Below are 8,303 nucleotides of genomic sequence, written 5' to 3'. Positions count from 1 at the left end.
ATTTCCAATGCACGTTGCAACTAATGCACACTGCACTGTAATGTGCACTCTTATGCAGTCCTCTACTGGATGTGGATATGAACATTAGGCAACTGAAGAATACTAATTCCTACAGACATGAAGCCCATTCATGAAGACATTAACCTCCAACAGGATTCCAATAATAATATTAACTTGGTACAGGCTACAGAATCTGCTTTGGTTTTAACACACACATACTAGTTGTTTGCTAAGGAAAAAAATAGCCAGAAGCCAAGGACATTCATAATTTTTGTTAGTGGTTGTGGTTCCATTAGGAATCCAACTTCATTAGTGCTATTCTAGGAAAGTTGTGATATTGTCTAACTATTTTAAAGATATCTTTCTCTCTTATTGCTCACCTTTCCACCCTTCTCTCTTCCTCGTTTAAGGTGGCATTTGAAGTGTGTGACTGTTTTTCAGTTTTAATTAATCTCCAATTTTTTTCCAACAAACTGCCCAATGCTTTCTTTAGAAAACATATCAAAGGCAATGCTGCATAGATTTTATTTCAACCCCATATAGTCATGAACCTGAGACTATATAAACTTCTTCTCTATCCTAATAGCAGCAGCCAACGCTAGAATGCAGCCCAGCTGGGTGCTTTCATTTGACACCAACAGAAAAGCAGGCCTGAAATTCCTAGTGGACAAGGCTTATAAACAGCTTCAGTCTGCACAGCCAGCTTAGTCCTCCTGGCAGCATAAATAACTATACCATGGGAATGCCTTTTTATTGTGACAATAGCCAGGAAGAGTGTTTCTATGGTTGGCATCCTATTAGAGAGTTATGATACTGTAAGTCCACTTCACACCATTATTGCTTTAAAGCAGTTAGTAAGTGCAATTTCAGAAAGATTGCCTATGTGATTGACTGCCTTGGGTACACGCTGAGAGTCTTGTGAACAAACAATGGTCATAAGCAGTTCATATACTATATTCTCAGAATCATTATATGAAACTGACTATATAGAGTTAAATCAGAATCTAGGCCAAGTGGAGCTAAAGCAGCATCCCTTTAAGGTGGGATTAGTCTGTATATTGTGCACCCAGTGGCACAGCAGGTTAAACCGCTGAGCTGCTGAATTTGCTTACCAAAAGGTCAGCAGTTCGAATCGGGGGAGCGGTGGGAGCTCCTTCCATTAGCCCCAGCTTCTGCCAACCTAGCAGTTTGAAAACATGCAAATGTGAGTAGATCAATAGGTACCACTCCAGCAGGAAGGTAATGGTGCTGCATGCAGTCATGCTGGCCACATGACCTTGGAGGTGTCTACGGACAATGCCGGCTCTTCAGCTTAGAAATGACGATAAGCACCAGCCACCAGAGTTGGATACAACTAGACTTAATGTCAGGGGGAAATCTTTATCTTTACCTATTCTGTATAAAAATTCAGCATAGCCAAATAGGACAGGCATAAAGAAGAAGGTCCCAGTTTACTGGATTAGTTCAAAATATTCAGCAGATTATTGCTGGGAGATTTTGCATGTACCTTCTGTATAGCCATGTTAAAATGAGTATTTAATACATTGTGATACATAAGGTTCTGTCTGCTATTTATTCATTCATAGCCTAGTGCTTATAGTCAACCTCCTGCAGTCTGTATGATCCAATTATTGCCTTGCCAAGCTAACTAAATTATACTACAAAATGAAGTTTTATTAAATGCTTTCAAAAAGGAAACATACACACCCATGTGTACACACATACCTCAAAGCATGCTATCTTTTCTAAGGTTTCCGGAAGGCATTATGAATATATAGCTACACATATAGCTTATGTTGAACTCACCACACTTGGTTTTGATGTTTGGGAGTTTTATAATCCCATTTGCTGGTAAGTAGCTTTTAAAACAACATTTTCTTCCTCTTATTGCATTTAGCTCAGTCAAGAAATAAATAAATAAAGATGCCAGATGTCATGAGGCCAATAAGCAGGTGGGCCGAAGCTTCTGTACCAATTCAAACTGGCACTGCATCAAACCTGGTGGGTATAACCTTTAATTCAGTGGTTCCCTGGCACCAGATCTACTGCCATCTGCTTAACTTTGCTAAGCTGTGCTTGTTTCTGTGTAGGGACGGTGCCAACAATGCAAACTGTCTCCTACATGTGCAGGGAATCATCAGTGCAACTAGTTTTTTTCCCTTCCAGACCCATATGGTGGCATCTGCAAATGCACACTGTCAGCACTGTACCTCGCAACACTCTTTCTGCTTAAGAACAAGAATATAGATCCTTCCATCAGAGTGTATGAAAAGGGTGGTTGGCAGGGTTTCATTGACCTCCCTCTCTCTTCTGTTTCTTTGAGAGCAAGAAGAATCCCCAGTATTAAACCTAGCTGTTCTTTGCAAGAGAGACAAACAAATCCATGTGGGTGATGGCTTTGAAAGCAGGCACCAAATGTAAATTCAAGAAATCCCCCTCTAAAGGCTTGTTGACATTAACCAAAAAAACCCTGCTCACTATGAATGAATTGCTACTGTCTTGATAACACGATCTTGTCACACAGGGCTAATATTGGTGGCATACACCGATCTAGCCCCAGTCACCCATGGAGCTGGCTGGCTCCCATCATGCAATGTCGTACTGGCTCTGTGGATGAAGGGGGGGGGGGCAGAACTGGCATGCCACAACTGCGACAAAACGGAAGGCTTCCCATGTTGCCATTGACTTTAAAAGAGGGGAAGCCACATGGTCCACATTCACACCACGCTTCCCCCAATGGGATTAATAGCCAGAGGAGCCAATCGATGCAGGGCATGGGGCAGTGGCTTCCCCACGCCCTGTGGTGAAGTGATGTCCGCCTTTTGTAGTGGCCGTGTGATGAGGTGGATTCCTACCAGTGAATATTGCTGCTTTTTTTCACTATGCTGACTTTTCCCTGCTTTAAGTAAAATTGCACAAATACTCCAGAGTTTGCTAGAAAATTCAGAGTATATTGAGGCAGTCTAAATCTAAATCAGTTCTGATTTGGCCCAATCTGCTGTCCAGACACTTCCACCATCGCGTTTCCCTAGCACTGATAAGCTCAGATAGAGGGAATACATTATGTCCATTTTACTATCTCTGAAGTGGCCACAGAGCTCCATTGTAGGTGGATTGGCCATGGCCACAGAGTTCCTGGCCATCATGAACACCACTACTAATGCCAGAAATCACCCCTTTTCTTGCTGGTCTCACAGGTGCCCCCTTCTGACATAAAAATAAATGACCACAGTGACTAGGAGCTCAGATAGAACTCCATAGCCAACCAGTGGGGCATATGCATTCCCACACCTTCTCCTCTGAGGGCAAAATCACACTGGGTAAACCTGCCCCTCAGAGATGTGCCCTTAGTCACAATTACAAACCAGAGCAGCAGAGGAATAGTGACAGTTGTGGTAGAGTCAGATATCCATTGGAATCTGGGGATTTTTATGACACGGGGAAGGAAATAAATGTGGTTTCATTTTGTCTCGTGCTGGAAACAAGGCCACTGAATATAGGAGGCTATTTCACTGGCAGAGAAAATTCCAAATTGCAGTTGCTCTTAATATGGGAGTGAGTGGACAAATTTGTTTGGTTCATATTCTAATTCACATCTTCTGAATAAATAAACATACCACATTGCAATTATTATTTGGTTTTGCAGTTTCCCAAATTGTGCAATGAAGTTCCTTGTCCCAAATTAGCACATGAAGGCAGGAACCCTATAGGTTGCATATGCTGGCATAACCTCGCAATATCCAATAAATCTTTGAATAAAGCAGTCATGTGGACTAGCCAAACCAGGGTATCTTGCCTCAGTCATTCAGCATCCATGGCTGTGGGGGGCCCTGGATGCTATCTGTCTAGTGTTGCACAGCTTGGAAAAAGTAATCACCACCACTCTTTCAGACTCCAGTATCCCCACTGAAGCTCCAGGGGGTCAGTGATTGCTCCTTATTGCCCAGCTGCTCAAATGCAGACAGATGATAGCAAGGAACCCATCTCACCCTACCAACTGATATCTCGGGTGTTGGCCCTAGTATAGCACCACCAGCAACAGAGGAATCCCAGTAGAAATAACATGCATGAAGACTGACATTTTGCCAGCAGTAATGTCACATTATGCCCAAACAATATGAATACTGAAGGGAACTATTACAAACATTCATTTATTCAGGGAAGTAAACTCATTACAGATGGTAGTGCACAAATTAGGAAAAATCTGTATAAAAATGCATGTGATTGTTTGTGCCTTTAAAAAGTGTATGACAATGAAAATGTTTCTTTAAACAAATGAAGCAATGAGACAGAATGGACTTGTACTTGGAGGTGGGAGATGGAACCATCAATGTAAGCAAAACATAGAGACTTTGCTATCTTTATTTCCCTCCATAAATATTGACCCACCATCAATATTTATCAGAGGTACACTACAGTTCCCATCAGCCAAGTACATCTGGAGGGTCACATATACTTTTAGTCTATTCAAACCAAGAGTATTCATTAAAAGTGATAGCACTGGGTTGGTATTTTTCCAACTCACCAAATGAAGACATAAATCCTGGAATGAGCCTTTGGGAAGGGAATCCTAGAGCTCTAAACAAATGCTTGAAACTATCTAGGACTGATAAATAGTGTACTAGATACACTCTTTGGGGAATGGGGTTCTTTCCAATAACATTAATATGTAAGTAGCATTGTAATAATGATGTTTTACATTTAATTTAGCACATTATCTCGTTTATTTTTAAAACAACCTTGTACAGATGCCAGCATTATCTCCATGTAGTAGGTGTAAAGGTGATAGGGTTGTCAGACTGAAAATGGAAGATGTCATCTATCCTTTTAAAAGTTGTGTAGAAAAGGAAATTAAAGCAGGTTTTGTGACACAACCAGGTAACAAGCAACACCTACTGAGTTGGCTCTTTTACAGAACATGTCTTGATTTTTCAACCAGTGAACTCTAGGAGTAGTTGCTTTTACCCACCCATCCTGACAAACTAGTGACTATCACATTTGAACCATAAAAACTTTCCACCTTTAGCCACTATGCAACACAGAGATACTTTTCAGATGCCGTGTTTTTCCAAATCAGGGGTGAGCAAAGTCCAGACTGACAGCCCTTTAGAAATCAATTGAGGTTTTTAATATATATATATATATATATATATATATATATATATATATATATCAAAATTTGCCACCAAATGCCCTCTAAGAAACATGGGTGGGGCTTTTGCCATTCCGGGGGGGGGGGGGGAGCAGAGGAGAAGGTAAAGGCTGAGCCATCTTTGGCCAATGAAGCACTTCTTTCAAAATAATGTGTTCATTGCTATGGAAACAAATTTGCATTTTTTTAAAAAAAATGAAATTGGGGGAGAACCAAACTGATGGATTCATATAACAAAACCTAGTGCTCCAAAAGCTTAATTGTTTAAAATCCGGTTTTGAATTTCTGTGGATTCAGCAGTTTTAATTGATGTTGAATAAAGACTGCCATATTTTTTAAAGCAAAAGTCCTTATCATTGGCATCCATATAGCAGACAAGCATAGCACTGGGAATATCTGCACATATTGAACCTGACTGAAACAGATGGGGGTAAATTTCTTCTCAGTTAGTTTTTGAAAGATTTACAAAAAGCTTAAACATTTCTTCATATTTGAAACTGAAAGAAATTGTGGCTTAAAAATTCAAAGATGGGAGAAATCAATTTGGATAGAATTCCCCAAGTGGGTTTACATTGCAGTTTCTTCAACTATAATAACAAATTTTCATGTCCACGTTCATGTTTCATGTTCATGTTTCATGTTCATTTGTCTCCAGAAACAGCAGTGGGCATTATATGATCTTTACTCCTGTACATGTTCACAGGGGAAGGCTAACATATTAGTTCGATTAGCATTTGTTTCAACTAGCAGGGATGTTGTCAGTACAATGTAGATAATCGTGCATATCCACTGCTTGTGTTATGAAGTAGCATTTTCATTTTAAGGAAAGATTATTTGCAAATGCTCCCTCTTGTGATCAAAGCTAGAAAACCAATGGGAGCGCTTCCCACTGGCATATCTCTTTATGACTAGCAGGGTGCAAACCCCATATGGGGGTTCTAAGCCAATCGTGCCTTTGTTCTCCTTGGCATGCTGGTAGCTTTTTAAAGACACATTCATTTCCTGATAAGGTATTGCACATGTTGAATAGAATATTTGGTTTCATTTCTCATGTGAAGAGGACACCTGAAGGGATGAGATTCTCAAGGCAATATTATATAATGGCCTGGTGTGCTCCGAGGTCATAGTCTTTTGAACAAAGTAGCAACATAAAGGAGTTGACTGAACCACCTGGCTTTATCTTTTCTAGGGTTGGTAAATGGATCAAATGGTTTTTGTTATCTAAATGTCAGACAAAGAAGATCTTCACACTCAAACCAGGCAAAACCCATGAGTTCTGACAGAGCACAGGGAAGATCCTATTGCTAGGCAATGGGAAGATATCAAGAGGTGGCGGCAAAATATAGCAGGGGGTTGGACTGGATGGCCTTTGTGGTCTCTCCCAACTCTATGAATCTCTGATTCTATATTGGAGGGGATAGCTGTGTGCCATATGCCTGGTCTGTACCCCCTAAGCTAGTCAGTCCCAAGGTGCAATGGAAAACACAGTCCCTTGACAGAACAAGTTCTTGTATATAGAAAGAGATGTAACATCTTGTTGTTCTTTGTTTTAGGCAATCATATTACTAGGTCCTTAGAACATCTTTTGGCACTTGAAAAGTAATGCAAAACCATGTCTTGTCATAACTATAGCTAACAACAAACAATATATTTTGAGTTTCAGGATGTGCAGTAGGCAAATGTACTGCCCAATTCATCTCCAATCTGTTTAAGATTTGGCTTCATGTGTTTATTCTTCATGGTCAGAGCCAGTCCAACAATGAGGCAAATTAAGCGGTCGCTTCGGGCGCCAAACATACAGGGGCGCAGTTGAGAGTGCTTTTTCTGGTGATTTGTTGTAAAACATGTTTTGGTGCTTAATTTGTAAAATCTTAATGTAATTTGATGTTTAATATGCTTTTCCTTAATCCCTCCTTATTATCCAACATTTTCGCTTATCCAACACTTTTATTTTTCAGTGATTGTTTTTTTTTGGGGGGGGGGGCAAAATCCTGTTCGCCTACACTTGAAAAATACCTAGGGCTGGCTCTGTTCATGGTATAGACATTTTTGGACTCAAAGTTTACTCTTTTGGGAGAAAGTAATGCCCCTAACACTTAGAAAATATGAAAACTAGTTTGGTATATATTAAGCAATTAAATCACTTGGAACTGAATAAAATGACTCCCACAGCCACCTATTCACACACAGGTTCTAGGAAAGAATGAAAGAAATACAGTCTTCTTTGTAAAGCATCTATAAAAGTAAATTTACCAACAAATTCCTGAACAATGTCTAATACATAATATAAAAAAGTGGAGAGAAAAGAAAAATGGTAGCAGATTGGTGCGAAGCAGGCATAATGTAGGTACAGTAAGAGAAGCAAATGAGAAGTCACCATAATACAAACTAGGAAATAGGGAGGAAATAAACATACCGGGATTGCTTCATCTAACACTAACTTTAGTCTGTCAATTGGTCTCTGACTTCAGGTATCAAAGTTACTTTCACACAAATTGTGGTTTGCAAAGCAGATTCAAATTCCAGTTTCAGATCATGGTTTAACAAATTTGATTTGTGGAAAGACTTGACACCAATCATTGAAAGAAATCATGGTTTAGTTTTAAAAAAACATATTTACACATGATGGGGGAAGTGGCATCAGGGCAACCCTTTCTCCCATCTGATGAAGACGGGGTGCCTGCTCCGTCCCCACCGTATGATGGGGATAAGAGGGAGGGCGCCACGAGCTGCCCACGTGCCTTCCCTTTTAGCCCTAAAGGGCTGTGTGAAGAAGTTGTTGGAGTTACACAAGAACAACAGCCCTGTCAAAGTAGTCCATCAAGAAACATCACAAAACCAAATTAAAAACAAGAATGAAGTGCAAATTCACAATAACAAACATCAAACAGTTCTGTCAAAAATCCAGCAGTTAAAACAGCATGAATTATAATTTTAAAGCCTGAGCCAGCCTCAGATCAATCAATTAATGCAGCTATACGCAGTGATGTATTTATAGTCTATTTAAAAACAAATAATAAAAGAGACATGGTAATTGTCCAGCTTATTTGGCCTCACTTGCCAGTCTTATGCTTCTGGCTGCAAACAATTATGTAGTTTGGACCAGTTGGTATGGGTAAAGATGGTCTTTCAAAGACAGTGGTTCCATGTT

This window comes from Anolis carolinensis, chromosome 4 (assembly GCF_035594765.1).
Source record: "Anolis carolinensis isolate JA03-04 chromosome 4, rAnoCar3.1.pri, whole genome shotgun sequence".
Lineage (NCBI taxonomy): Eukaryota > Metazoa > Chordata > Lepidosauria > Squamata > Dactyloidae > Anolis > Anolis carolinensis.
The sequence above is the reverse complement of the archived record's forward strand: the minus strand, read 5'-3'. Positions refer to the sequence as shown.